We start from the raw sequence: 15,097 nt of genomic DNA on the forward strand, positions 1-15,097 counted from the left end.
AATAAAAACCTTTGTTAGTTTTACCAGAATATCCTTATTTCTTAATTCCAGAGTTCGATTTTCATGCAAGGTTACACACATCATATAAGGTCAACTAGTTTCTGAAGTAGCAGTTCACAGAAAAGGGAAGAAATAAAAACCTTTGTTAGTTTTACCAGAATATCCTTATTTCTTAATTCCAGAGTTCGATTTTCATGCAAGGTTACACACATCATATAAGGTCAACTAGTTTCTGAAGTAGCAGTTCACAGAAAAGGGAAGAAATAAAAACCTTTGTTAGTTTTACCAGAATATCCTTATTTCTTAATTCCAGAGTTCGATTTTCATGCAAGGTTACACACATCATATAAGGTCAACTAGTTTCTGAAGTAGCAGTTCACAGAAAAGGGAAGAAATAAAAACCTTTGTTAGTTTTACCAGAATATCCTTATTTCTTAATTCCAGAGTTCGATTTTCATGCAAGGTTACACACATCATATAAGGTCAACTAGTTTCTGAAGTAGCAGTTCACAGAAAAGGGAAGAAATAAAAACCTTTGTTAGTTTTACCAGAATATCCTTATTTCTTAATTCCAGAGTTCGATTTTCATGCAAGGTTACACACATCATATAAGGTCAACTAGTTTCTGAAGTAGCAGTTCACAGAAAAGGGAAGAAATAAAAACCTTTGTTAGTTTTACCAGAATATCCTTATTTCTTAATTCCAGAGTTCGATTTTCATGCAAGGTTACACACATCATATAAGGTCAACTAGTTTCTGAAGTAGCAGTTCACAGAAAAGGGAAGAAATAAAAACCTTTGTTAGTTTTACCAGAATATCCTTATTTCTTAATTCCAGAGTTCGATTTTCATGCAAGGTTACACACATCATATAAGGTCAACTAGTTTCTGAAGTAGCAGTTCACAGAAAAGGGAAGAAATAAAAACCTTTGTTAGTTTTACCAGAATATCCTTATTTCTTAATTCCAGAGTTCGATTTTCATGCAAGGTTACACACATCATATAAGGTCAACTAGTTTCTGAAGTAGCAGTTCACAGAAAAGGGAAGAAATAAAAACCTTTGTTAGTTTTACCAGAATATCCTTATTTCTTAATTCCAGAGTTCGATTTTCATGCAAGGTTACACACATCATATAAGGTCAACTAGTTTCTGAAGTAGCAGTTCACAGAAAAGGGAAGAAATAAAAACCTTTGTTAGTTTTACCAGAATATCCTTATTTCTTAATTCCAGAGTTCGATTTTCATGCAAGGTTACACACATCATATAAGGTCAACTAGTTTCTGAAGTAGCAGTTCACAGAAAAGGGAAGAAATAAAAACCTTTGTTAGTTTTACCAGAATATCCTTATTTCTTAATTCCAGAGTTCGATTTTCATGCAAGGTTACACACATCATATAAGGTCAACTAGTTTCTGAAGTAGCAGTTCACAGAAAAGGGAAGAAATAAAAACCTTTGTTAGTTTTACCAGAATATCCTTATTTCTTATTTCCAGAGTTCGATTTTCATGCCAGGGTTGGACCATACACATTACGTAGGCTAGTTTTTGTAGTAGTAGTTAAAAGAAAAGGGAAAAAATAGATAATTTTTGCCAGTTATACAAATAATTCCTTATTTTGTACTCCCAGAGTTCGATTTTTATGCCACGGTTGGAACATTGATCACGCCGACACGGTCAGTTAGAATAGTAGTGTCTTTTGTAAAATAAGTCTAGACGTCAATCTAGTGGAGTAACCATGGAATACAAAATTATCTGCTAACACCATTGTCAATGATTGGGCAAGGAAACAAAAAGTTGCTCTTCAGGTATACTTATGGTTCTAAAACGTATTTTTCAATAGTTGCACATCAGGGATATTTATGTTATAGTTGGAATTCCCTAAGAACTTCTCAGAAAATACAAAAAAAAAGAAGCCCCTTCCCGCTTTTTCTAAAAATCCACTACATCTAAAAGGAAGAAATAAGAAGAAAATACCCTTTAAAAAAAGAAGAAGTTTCATTAGCATTTATAAACATCAATTGTATATTTGAATATGCGAATCAATAATTGAAAGATCAACAAATCCGCCAGATCAGGCAGCATAATCCCTAGATTCATAACAGCATTCATCAGCAATTATATTCTTTGCTGGCATGAAGTACTAATATTTTCAAATTTGACACTTTTTTGTATTTATGTCCGCAGGAAAATCAATCTTAACGGTTAAATAGTTTGCCCAGTGTTATATGAAAGGCTAATGGATGTCAAATGCCTGGTCACTGTTCACAATCTCCGAACTTCCTCAAACGTATCTTCAGCTGTATTAGAGATCTTCTCATCCCCTCCGTTAAAGAGGGGGCACGTTAAGTGATAACTCGACATAAGCCTCTTAATCAGCAGTTGTAGATTATCTAATAACCAAATAAACAAGTTAGATAGTGCAGTTTAAAAAGAATGCAGTAATTTTATTTAACCAACCAAATTGTTCGGGGCGAAAAATTGTCTCTTCATGCACAGAATTGTTTTTTTTTTTAAACACTTTTTAAAAAAGAAAAATTAGAAGTAGTTAAGACATTAAATGAGATCATTTAATTTGTCACTATTGATCTTTGACATAAGTTTTTTTTAACTATTTGGGAAAGCGATGTAATAGTTGAAACACATTTAAATATATAATGACCTCTAAATGTATTGTAAGTGGTAAAAGAGAAACGGAAAGTGATATGAGTCATCCAACCATAAGTGTTAAACAATTCCAGTCTTTATCGGGTATAGAAGTGGTGTCTACTAAGATTATATCATAAAAAAAGGAAATATTTTGTCAATCAGCTAATCCGATTTTCACAAAACTTAAGCGAGCTAAAAAGCCGGTAGTGGATATTAAACCTAGCCACCAGAATCGCCACTACTCTGAATATTTTTAAAGGATTTAATCAATTCTCTCTTAATTGCACTAAAATGTTATGCCATCTGCAGGACAAAAACACGAAGTATTCTAGATTATGTAAGAAAACTTGTTGAAGGTTATATTAATTAACTCTAAAAGTAATCACCTATTTTTCTAGGCGAAGCTTAACGTCCAACTACCAATTAGATATAGTCGACGGGGGCAGAAGCTCATATTTTACTATAAACAATTTTTTCAAACAAAAAGTAATCATACGCGGGATTCGAACTGGGGGAATTTCCCACTTACAAAGCCATGCTCTTGAACTCAAGACCAACATCCACTCCTTCGACATTCTTTACTTTAATTTAATCAACCAGTCCATATTCTGGAATAAATTCATGTTAACTTGAAATATACCAGTTTCAACCATATCCATAGAGTATGATATGTGAAACCGTTTGATCCTTTTGAAGCCACAGTGAAATTGAATTTACACCATGAACTTAACGTGTTATATGCTCATTGTTGAGGACTTACACGATTTGTTTTCAATCTTTAAACTGATTATCTAAATTATCAGGATATTTTCTCTTTCAGACTCTAAATGTGCCAGATTGGATTACAAATCTACCACTACAGAATCTAGAGGATTTGTGGTGACATAGGTATGCTTGACACTACACATAATCTAAACCTAGGTTCTTTCATTCAGACAAAGGCTAATTTATTTTTATTTTTTAACTTAAGAACATTGTATCATAATTAGAAAAAAATATATGTTACTTACTTTGAAATTTAGACTGAAATAATCTCCAGCTATAGAGTTATGACCAAAAATAACCTCGAGATTCCAGCATATATCAAAAAGCAGTCTGTGATGTGAGATCATCCACGCTTCACTAAGATGTGAAGAAACAATAAAAAAACCTTTCCAGCATCCATTTTGCACGCCATCTCACCTCATTCAGCTCACCAAATTCCTATTTTAATAAATAGTATAAAAATTGGGCAAAAAGACTTCAGAAATAGCATCCAGAAATCTCAAGAATAAAATAAAAAAATTATAAAAATTAAAAAAGAAAAAATAAATATTAAATATTCATAATTAATATATTTTTTATGATTCATTTTAGTTCTTATAGAAGTAAATGTCTATATATTTTCAGAATTAATGTGTAGTTAATTAATGCAACTTAAAAACTTAAAGTTCTGTAACATTTCTGCTGACTTCTTCTTTGTCAGTTTCCGTTTTCGATAAAGTTCTTCACGTAGATGAGATGGTTTTGCTATAAATTAGACGATAATTTTATCATGTATAGATAAATATCATAAATTTTATGCCCATCATTGATTACTGTAATTGCTGGATTATTCTTAATAAGTGTTAGGGAAGATTCTGCCCATATCCTACAATACTTTTAAGAACTTGTATTTATTTTCACTTAACTGAACTGAGGCAATAGTCGTTAGAAGCAGGACACCTAGTTTTTCCTAAATTCGACTCCTTTTTCGGCTTTACATGCTTACTCCTAAGCCGCGAGATCTCCCTTTAAGTAGTGGTCACCTTGCTGAGACCTTCCGGGTTATTCAGCTAGCAGCTCTCTTGTGAACATCTCCAACGGCGCTCTCTACACGTCCAAACCCAAACATCTGGAAAGTGCTTTGCCAAATAATTGTTTCCCAATCCTAAACAAAAGTGTAAGTATTATTTTTCTGGGCAAACCGGAACTTTTGTGTGGTTTTCTGCTCTACATACGTACAGCTTCCTTAACTTATTTTAATTACAAGAATGGAAAAATTATTCTTATCTGGGTAACATGTGAAATATTGTACAACTAAGTAAGAACAAAAAAAAATAATTGATTATCATAGAAATGCAAGCATAAAACTAATTTAAAACTCATTCCTAAACAATAGATGAGGTTATTGGTTCAATGAGCTGGGCTGTTAAGTCGTAGTCTACTGTCCAGTAGTAAAACCCAAAAGGCCAATCTTCTTCAGGAATGGCAAACCAATCCAAAGTTGTAATAATACTCCAAAAGCAAATTTCTGGTAACAGAATTCCATTTTTGGAGCTGATAGGAGCAAAAAAGCTCCCATTGCTTTAATCAAAATTCATCAACAATTTCAAATAAAATATTATTTGAATAAAAAGTAACAATTTTAAACTTCTCACATTTATTTATTTTTAATCAGTTAAGCTTCCTTCCGTTGACTAACAAGAAACTGTAGTTCATAGATCTGGCTTGTAAAAAGAACTCCACTGTCCTGAAGCCCTGCAGTAAGCTCAAAGGGTCAATTTCCAAGGCTGGGTTGAACTAGTTCCAAAATACCCCTATTACTGGTCCGCAGGGTCATTCTCTAGAAATGGATCTCACCACTCCAAGAAACTGAATTCAAAGCAGGGTCCAAAAGCCAACTCCTAGCAACAGAATTGCATTTGTGAAGCTAATAGGAACAAAAATGCTCCCATTGCTCAAATCAAAATTCACCAATAATAATGAATAGATATTAATTTCAATTTAATCAAGACAATTTTAAATTTCCCACTCCTCATTCTGTTAAAAGGAATAAATCCGAGAAGCTAAAAAGGAAACTACCTGAAACAGTTTATAGATATCCGGTTCTTTTGTGTTCAGCTTCAGTTCAAGAGATAAACCAATTGCAAGGTAGAGGTAGCTTCTATCTGAGCAGAATCAATGTTACACAGGATCATTCTTCACAGCTTGAAACTAAAATTTCTAGGCTTTGGTCTTACCGAGCAGAGTCTGTGCTCCAAAAGTCAATTGCTGTAATTAGTAATAATTATATTCAAATTTTCATTCAATATAGTTTTACTATTAATTTAAATTTTCACAGAGTTTTCACTGGAACTACATTATACTAGAACCAATTAATTTTATTAATTAAAAAAATCTCCAAAATAACGTGAAATAATTAATAAAGAAAATAATAATTAAATAAGTTATCTATATTCATCTTTGTTGGATGTTCAATTTTTCATTTCAATATCTGTTATTTCAATATAAATGCATAATAAAAAGCCAATGCCAATATATATATACTTTTTGTCAGGAAAATAATTTTCAGATTGTTTAATCTTGAATTACATGTAATAAGTTTTCTCCTCTGTAAGGTGACAGAAAAATAAATTGAGAAAAAAATGTGTCTCTGTTGGACAAAAAAAAAATTAAATGGGCGAGCAAGCAAAGGTTTTGAATTAATAATAATTATTTTATACTGATATAATTATCTTATTTCAATTTATCACTGTAAAATGTTAATTTATGTTTGCAAGAAAAAAAAAAATCATTTTAATTTGCTCAGCCTTCATTTAATGAATTTTTTTTTTTTAATTCAACCTTTTCCTCACCAACCCTTTAATTTCGTAAAATTTGAATATAAATAAAATGAGAAATTAAGAATAAATTGTTAAAAAAAATTGAAATAAAATATTTTACTTACGTAATTAAATTTAATAATTTCATTTTTGTTTAATGATTATAAATAATAATTAGAATCCTTGTTCTATTTAGTTCAATATTTTTATACTTTTTAAATGAATAAATTTGACCCAATTTAAATAATAGCTAATCATTTCTTTCATCTTTAGAAAAGACATAATTAAATTATAATTTAAAATTCAGGGTTAAGTTTTAAGGCAGCCATTTATTTTTCCCTTTGTTTGTATTTAAGACAAAAACACAGCCTTTATAAATCTATTACGTCACAAAATAAATCTAAAAGCTTCCTTTTCTTTACTTAATTCTTCCTAATTAAAAGATCAATTCTGATTGGTCCACGTATGTATGTAATATACATCCACATAAAACTTCAACTTCAAGTGACAATACAAAAAAATAATCCCTGAATATTGAGTTTATTAATGCATAATTTTTAAAAAAGACCATATCAGAAATTCTTTTTCATTTTTTTACAATAGAATGTGTATAAATTTTCTAGTTTAAAAACAATTTTTTTTAAAGTATAAGCTAAGACAAGAGGCTGTCGCAGCAAGTGCAAAGCCCCCTTCTCCTACCTGCTCTGGACCTGTGAAGATCAGCCCTGCTGTAAGTCGTTTTTTTAAATTAATTAATAGGAAAAATTTCCCAATTTCCATCTAATTTTACTTAAAACTTGTTTATTGTGTTATAAGCTTCAAAGTGATATATAATTTTCCATATTTTCCCATTGATTGATATTAGAAAAATGTGTTTAAAGAAAATTCAATTTGACTGAGAGAGAATCCAATATGGCCAGCCAAATTGAATAAATTAATTAATAGAAAAAATTTCCCAATTTCCATCTAATTTTACTTAAAACTTGTTTATTGTGTTATAAGCTTCAAAGTGATATATAATTTTGCACATTTTACCATTGATTGATATTAGAAAAATGTGTTAAAAGAAAATTCCAATTTGACTGAGAGAGAGAATCCAATATGGCCAGCCAAATGGAATTGAATTTCATTTTTTTTAAATTGATTTTTAAACTTGTTTTCACAATTTCCAATCTCAAAAACTTTCTCAAAATGTTTAATCCATTCAATATTAACTATTTAAAATATTTTTTTTATTAATTTTCTTCTTTTATTTTAAAAAGTGAAAATCAAACCTATTGCGCAATCGTCCGTGATTTTAATTTTTTAAATTTTAGTTTTTCCCCATTTTCTTTTGCAAATTCTTTAATAATCCAAATAAAAAATGTTAATCCTTTATCCTTTTATAAATATTTTGCTATAATTTTATGAATTTATTCAATTTTCTTTACAAAAAGAAAATCTGACCCATCACGCAATTTTCAGTAAAATATTTTTTTTGTAAAATAATTTATTATAACTTTTTTTTAAATAATCCAACTAAAAAATGGTAATACTTCACCTTTTTATTAATATTTTACTGTAATTTGCAAGAATTAATAAGTTTTTATTCCAAAATCTGAAATTGGTCCCTCACGCTAATTCCCGTGATTTATAGAATTTTTTGTAGTTTACTTTCTCTCCCTAATTCTTTAAAAATCCAACTAGAAAATATTAATTTATTCTTTTTATTAATATAAAAATGTCAAATTATTTCAGAAAAAATAGGAGCAGGAAAAAAAAATTCCTAAGAAGAAAAGCCCAAGGTAAGATCCAACAAAAAAAAAACACTTTTTATGTAGTTTTTAAAAATTTAAATTTTTTGCAGTGTTTAATAAATTTACGATTTTTTTTATATATACATAAATTGATGCAGTTTTATTAATATTTAATTCTAATTTCAGATGAGAGCATTTTTCTATTGCAACACTTTGGTTAATTTATTCGACATGGAGAATATGATCTGATTCATCCCACAAAATGGTCACCAAAAAATAAAAATAAATCAAAGTAAGTAGAAAAAACTATTTTTTTTTAAATTAATTTTCAGAATTAAAGAGTTCATTTTTTAGACCCTTACATTGTCTATTAGTATTGCAATAATTGAAATCTTAGGTCTGCCCATATTAAAATTGTTAAGTTTAGATTTTGTCTCACTAATTCTTAAAAATCCAAATTAAAAATCTTAATAATTCACTATTTTATTAATATTTTACTGTAATTATTAATTGTTTGTACCAAAATCTAAAATAGGTCCCCTCTCGCTAATTTCCGTGATATAAATAATTTTTATTTTGTCCCACTATTATTCAATAATCCATTTAAAAGTGTTATTACTCAATCTTTTTAATATTTTTTGTGTTTTCTAATTATTTTTATAATTTCAGAAAAGATAGGAGCTCGAGAAAAGAAGAAAACAAAAATTAAGTTTTTCCTAAGAAGAAAAGCCGAAGGTAAGATAAAAAAAAAATTTTATTTTTAGGTATTTTCAGAAAATTTAAATTTTTTAAAATTATGTTTAACAATATTTAATACTTTTCAGCATAATAAAAAAAATAAATAAAAGAATTATATATATTTTGCAGTTTTTATTAATATTTAATTCTAATTTCAGATGGGAGAATTTTTCTATTGCAACACTTTGGTGAACTGATTCAACATGGAGAATATGATCCTGATTCATCCCACAAAATGGTCTAAAAAAAAAATGTATCAAAGTAAGAGGAAAAAACTATTTGATAAATTTATGGTTTTTCTATTTTTTTAAACATTTTGTTTATATAGTATTTTCAGAATTAAAACGTTTTTCTTTCTAGACCGTTAGATTGTCTGATAGTGTTGCAATAATAGAAATCTTAGGTCTGTGCATGTTAGGTTTGATTGTTAAGTTCAATTCCTAACTGTTATGGCCTAAAATAAAATGAATTTTGTAGACTTAAAAAGCAATCATTAATTTTGAAAATGGATATATAAAGAAATAAGAACAAAATAGAAATAATAATATATATATATCAATTAGTCTAAATTTGACTTGCCAAGGATCTGTAAAAAGAAGAATATTTTTTTATTCCTTAATTCTATCGTTTCAAGAACAAATTTCCTTGCATTTAAACAAAAATAGAGTTAGTAATATATTTTCATTTCCAAATTGGAAAATCCAAAATATTTGGTACCAAAAAGAAATATCCTTTTTTTTATTGGCTGATCCTCACCAAGATTTCTTTTATTACTATGTACCTACTTTTTTTTTTTATATACATTTTGTGGTCACCTGGACCTCCCAACATCTACTTTTTCCCCAATGACAACCATTCATTCACACAGGATTGTTCTGGAATAACGTACGGATTTATCCAGAGCAATCTGAACATAGGTAGCCCAGATGGTCAAGATCTGTCCACAAATAAATTTATTTCATGGGAGGGGAGGAAGAGTGATACGACCGGAACCATCGGAAATACTCGCCAAGAGTCTGGAATTATAGTTTATTTTTAATAATGGTTTTTATTTTTTTACAGATAGTTTTTTTTTTTATTAAATAAATATAAAAAAAATATATGTACACATTATTTTTTTGTCTTTTTTATCTAATTATACTTGAATTTTCAATATTTCGACCTACTTGGTACAACATAGCTTAGATTTGTTGCCTTCTTTTAAGCAAAGTTAATTTCTTAGTCATATTTTTCTCTAATAACTTATCTTTTAAGAATAATATTCTCCTCTATTTGTAATTCCTTTTGTATTCTTTTTTTGTCACTTTTTAATGTATAGAGTTTTCTATTCTGTATTAATTCCCTGCGTGGTAAGCTGCGCCCCGTTTGTGCCCAATGTTAGTTGTTTTCATTTTGTTTCCTTCCGAAGTCTGAGTTGATTTAATCTATAGGAATGAATCGTACCCATAAAAAATGGATTAAAACAACCAATACTAAAGTGAGGGGGAAACCACCTGGAATACAGGGCACTAGTGGGATTATCTTTTCCATGAAGGGAAATTAATAAAAAAAAAAAAATTAAACTACAATAAAAAGAAGCAAAAGAAAAAGGAATACTATAGAAAGGGATTATCGAACAGTACAGTGAGGAATTTTTATTCTCAAATAATATGGAAAATTATATAGAAAAACGGGATAAGAAGGTTAACTCTGCTAGATAAATGACGAATTAGGTGATTATATTATTACTATTAAGGATAAGAAAGGGGGCCTGAAATAAAAATCCTTTCAACAAGCCCCCTCATCATTTCCAAAAAATTAATAGGAAAATGAAGAAGAGACAGCTGCTGATGGGATGACAGCAAAACTGGAAAACTTTAAGAGTCCAATTCCAAAAACCTTTTATTCGATTAATATATTTTATTAAACTATTTTAAGTTTATTGAATTGAATTTAAGTAGTTGATGCAAGTGCATTAGTATTAAAACTATCCGGTAGGTTGGTAGTGAAAACAAAAAAAATTCATGAAAAAAGCAACTTCGATTTCCTCCACCCCAATTTTCCTATTCAAGATAAAACTTCCAAATTTTCTTTAAAAATAAATTCACAGGAAAAATATCAGGTGCGAACACTCACATGACTTTCTCTTTCCACAATTTACGTCATCAAATTTTCTAGAAACTGGGAATTGGTTCTAAAAAGATAATTGGATAATTAAACAAAAATTAATTATTAATTTATTAAACAGTTTTTACGAATTAGTTCATTTATTTTATGAGTTTGAAGATTGAGGTTAAGAAAAAAAAAATTCTATTTACCGTAAGAGTACTTTCAAATATGGGATTTCGCTAGAAAACCGTAAGTCCAATTGTGAGGTGCTCGTACACGTAATTAACAGTCTCGAGAATTCTTTATAGTTACACACTTTTTAAAAATCAACTTTTCCGACACAGAAAACCCTAAAAATATACTGTACTTTCAGTGAAAACTAAATAGTGAAAATACAAAAAATAAACTTACATGAATAATTTTCCTTTGTGACTATTTCCTAATACTTGAATTAGAATAAATTTTGAATTTTTTGATTCCACAGCCATATCCATAAATTGTATTATCCAATCATTTTGAATAAAACTCAACACTTCGTGTTTCAAAATTTTTAAAAACCACTAAAATTGCAATTTGAAATCACTGATTCACTGAACACTCTGATTTGCATAACCTCACCAGTATCACACTCTAGACCTCTCCAACAGTTTGGATAGTAAAAACACTGAATTCTGCCAATTATGATAATAACCACAATATACAAAGGGAATAATTTTTAAAAAAATAACAGAATTTTAAAACTTAAAATTTCAACTACCTTTTAACATTTTAATATGGACTTCACATTACTCTGAGACGTAAAAAGTCAGTAAGGTAACTGCGAAAACAATATCCCCACTCCAGTCATAAAGTGTTTAGACGTATGCCATTGGTTAAAAACATGTTTACTTCTCCATCTTTTTACGTAAAACCTTCTTAGTTTTTTTCCCCTTCTAGTAACCCTAGAAGAGAACCGATTATTCAGTATGTCCACAGAAGTATACATACAATTATTCAACTTAAGATAGACTAGCACAAAAGAAGTATAAAATGAAATATACATTATATACAATTTAGGTACAATAAAATGTAAGATAATATAAAATAAGATACACACGATAGATACAATAAAATAGATACAAGTAGTTACAGAAAATAGATACAATAAAATATATAGTAATATAATACAATATATTCGCTGAATATACAAAAAATATACTGAATGCACCGTGTCCGGTTACATACTGTGTTATAATGTAATCAGATTTGTAGTGCAGTGCTTGCAATCTACTTCTCACAGAGGGAAAGTATTTTCTTGTAACAGCAGCTTTTGGGCTGTTGCTCCATAACTGTTCCCACAATGTTAGGGAGTTTTCCCGTAGTACTTTCTTTAGGTAAGGAGTGGGAATTTGTTATATACTACAGGTAGATGATGATCCAAAGCAGCACTCTTAGCGTTGATATCCGCCATTTCGTTGCCATCAATCCCAGAATGGGCTCTTACTTTGAAGACGTGGACCAGAATCCCTCTGGCTTCCAGGCTGCTTATATTCTGTTTAGTCCGTTCAATCAAGAAAGAATTATTAGCTTTCAACAGCAATTTAAACGTTATTTCACTGTCAGTGTTAATTACGTAATGATTAACATTTGTACCTAGCTCAAGGATCCATTCAAAGGCTTTATACACAGCCAGCTGCTCGGTCTGGTTTATGGAACAATGTTGTCCTAATTTATCCTCTCAATCGTCAAAATATTTTTTGATGGATTTACAGCCACGAATGCGCATCCTATTTTTGGTCCCATCTTACTCCCTTCAGATAGATCTCTACACAATCTATGCAGTTGTTTTCAATGGTTAAACCCTCTCCTATTTCGGGTTAAAGAAAGCAAATTATTAATTTTAACTGGGGCATCCCAATCTCTGATATTCAGACCTTCTATTGATGTGAGATCTCTAGTAACCAGGTACAACATAGCTATTTCTTTTATTATTAAATTTATTGGAGCTAGCCCAGATAGTATGCAACAGGCTTCAAAAGAAACAGTTCTATAACCTCTAATGATGCGTAAGGCTATATTCCTTTGCACTCTATGTAATTTTAAACAGTTTGTTTTCTTTTCTAAGGCTGTTATCCAAACTGGAGCTGCATATGACAGCATTAGTTAGATCGCTCCTTCGTAAACAACTTTTAGAGCTTCTCCTCCAATACCCCTTCTCAAGCTACTCAACTTAGCAAGGCTGTTAATCAACCGAGAGCTTTTTTCACTTATATAATCTATATGGGTGTTCCATGAAAATTTTGAGTCAATTATTAGCCCCAAGTATTTCAGTTTGTCAACGAATTCTATTGGTTGTCCATTTAAAAATAGATTTTCCTTTTCGTTGAGATTAATAACGCTTTACTTTTAAGGCAGTTAAAAACAATTTTATTTAATTTGGCCCAAGAAATAGCCTAGATTTTCTAGATGGGATCTATCTTTTCCGGTTATGACTATAAGGAAGTCATCAGCAAATGCCAAGGTGTAAGTGTGAGGAGGATAGTCTAACTTCAGCAAAGAGTCAAATAAATGTTCCACAAACCAGGTCCGCAGCAAGAGCCTTGCGGATAGCCTTTAGTTATCGGCCTACATTTCTTGATTGAACCTAAACATAGACACCCTAGACGTTCAGATAGATAATTCGTTACTAATTTATATAAATTTCGGGGACAATTAAGTAATTTCAACTGATTTAGAATTGAAGGCCACCAAGCGGAATCGAAGGCACCTTTAACGTCGAGAGAAATTAAAAGAGTTTCCCTTTTACAGTTCATGTTAGGCTCTACTAAGGTTTTCAGATACATTAAAGCATCAACAGAGCTCCTTTGGGGGCGAAACCCATATTGCTGATTACTAAGCAACTTGTTTGCTTCCAAGTGCAACATTACTCTCTTTATGAAGAGTTTTTCCGGTACTTTCCCACTAATCGGAAGTAATGGGGCGAAATTTTGAAACATCACGTATGTTTTCTTTGCCTACCTTATTGATAAGAATAACCTTTGAACGTTTCCATATTCTAGGAAAAATGCCATCCTTTAAACACCGGTTGTACAGCTCCGTCAGAGATAAGGGAAGAAGATCGAATGCTTTTAATAATATTAGGCTGTTTAACCCATCCTCGCCTGGAGCCTTCTTGTAATTGAGGGTTGATATGGTGTGACGCACTTCTTCTCGGCTGAATCTTGCATCATTTCCTGACTTAGGCAGCAATTTAACTTCCTCTCTGAGTTTCCTGTGTACTTCTTCATCTTGCGAAGTGTCATCCTCCAGTGTTTCCTCCAGGTCAGCTGTAAATGTGCCGTCTCCTTTCTTTATAGTGCTCACGGTCATGGAAGGTTTTAATTTTCCAGATACCATTTTGTAAGCCGAGGACCATGGATTTGTGCTTTTAACTTGACTGAAATAACTCTTCTACGAATTTAATTTTTCCTCCTTGGCCTTATCTTGGTATAGGTTTTTGATGGTGTAATATTCTTTCTTAGTTCGTTCATACAATCTTCTCTTTTCCCTGACGATGTGTCTTAACTTACCCAGTTCCTAAGACCACCAGCGTACTGATTTCTTACTATCCCCACTTGATCGAGTGTTGTTCTTTTTTGGGATAGAACAATTTGCTGATTTCTTAATAATTTCCTCCAGTTCTTCCGCCATGAAATTTGCATCATATTTAACCAATTTGGTTTTAAGAAGCTCACCAATTTAATTGTGGGTATTTGAAGGTTCCTTTATGTTGAAATTCGCGGTAATTCTCCTCCTTATTTCGATTGCAAATTTAACCCAATTTGCCTTTCCTTTAGTCCTTCTTAGTAAAGCATCGAATTAATAGCATCCTTTCTGTTAATAATAAGAAATAAGGGAACTACAGACTTTGTAATAAAAATAAGAAAATACATACAATCTGCTGGTGTAATTCAACCTTCTAGCTTTTCTATGATTAATTTTGGAAAATGCCTCCATCAGTAAAGATATAATTTACACACATTCAGACCAATTACTTTATTTTATTTTATTTATTTTTTAACCTTTTACTGAAATTTACAACTGCAACAATTGTTGCAAGTATATTTGGTAGATGTTAGCGCTGTATCAGAATTATTATCGTGAACATTTATCTTTACTGCTATCATGATGAGAGTAGATCGCGAGGTCATCTTCTCTCCAATCTCTTTGGAGGATTACCAGGTAAAGGCGGAAATGTTCGGTTTAAAAGATTTTGGGATGAGGTGCTGTTGAGTAATGAAATTTTGAAAAAACTAGTTTTCTTCAGATCTTTGATTGAAAGGGATTTTGAGGTCATTATGGCTTTGAGT

General features: G+C 30.5%; 2 long non-coding RNA genes across 8 annotated transcripts; one reads left to right on the top strand and one right to left on the bottom strand.

Moving 5' to 3' along the window:
• Nucleotides 1-1,991: 1,991 nt before the first annotated feature.
• On the bottom strand, nucleotides 1,992-11,624 carry LOC141458990 (uncharacterized). Of its 6 annotated transcripts, none has more exons than XR_012461333.1 (7): nucleotides 11,181-11,624; nucleotides 5,933-5,996; nucleotides 5,468-5,656; nucleotides 5,044-5,289; nucleotides 4,315-4,553; nucleotides 3,655-3,847; nucleotides 1,992-2,388 (listed from the first exon to the last, which is right to left on the bottom strand). It is a non-coding gene; the product is annotated as an uncharacterized lncRNA (long non-coding RNA). The 6 variants fall into 6 exon arrangements; XR_012461336.1 differs by lacking the exon at nucleotides 5,933-5,996 and adding an exon at nucleotides 10,797-10,854; XR_012461335.1 differs by lacking the exons at nucleotides 5,933-5,996; nucleotides 11,181-11,624 and adding exons at nucleotides 10,797-10,854; nucleotides 10,979-11,124.
• Nucleotides 6,812-9,794, top strand: LOC141458989 (uncharacterized). 2 transcript variants are annotated; one of them, XR_012461329.1, is made up of 5 exons: nucleotides 6,840-6,937; nucleotides 7,945-7,991; nucleotides 8,130-8,235; nucleotides 8,613-8,678; nucleotides 8,840-9,794. It is a non-coding gene; the product is annotated as an uncharacterized lncRNA (long non-coding RNA). The 2 variants fall into 2 exon arrangements; XR_012461330.1 differs by lacking the exon at nucleotides 7,945-7,991 and having other exon boundaries at nucleotides 6,812-6,937.
• Nucleotides 11,625-15,097: the final 3,473 nt, after the last annotated feature.

The sequence above is a fragment of the Rhodnius prolixus genome, unplaced genomic scaffold (genome assembly GCF_049639745.1).
Source record: "Rhodnius prolixus isolate KJV_2025 unplaced genomic scaffold, Rpr scaffold_5, whole genome shotgun sequence".
NCBI classification, from domain to species: domain Eukaryota; kingdom Metazoa; phylum Arthropoda; class Insecta; order Hemiptera; family Reduviidae; genus Rhodnius; species Rhodnius prolixus.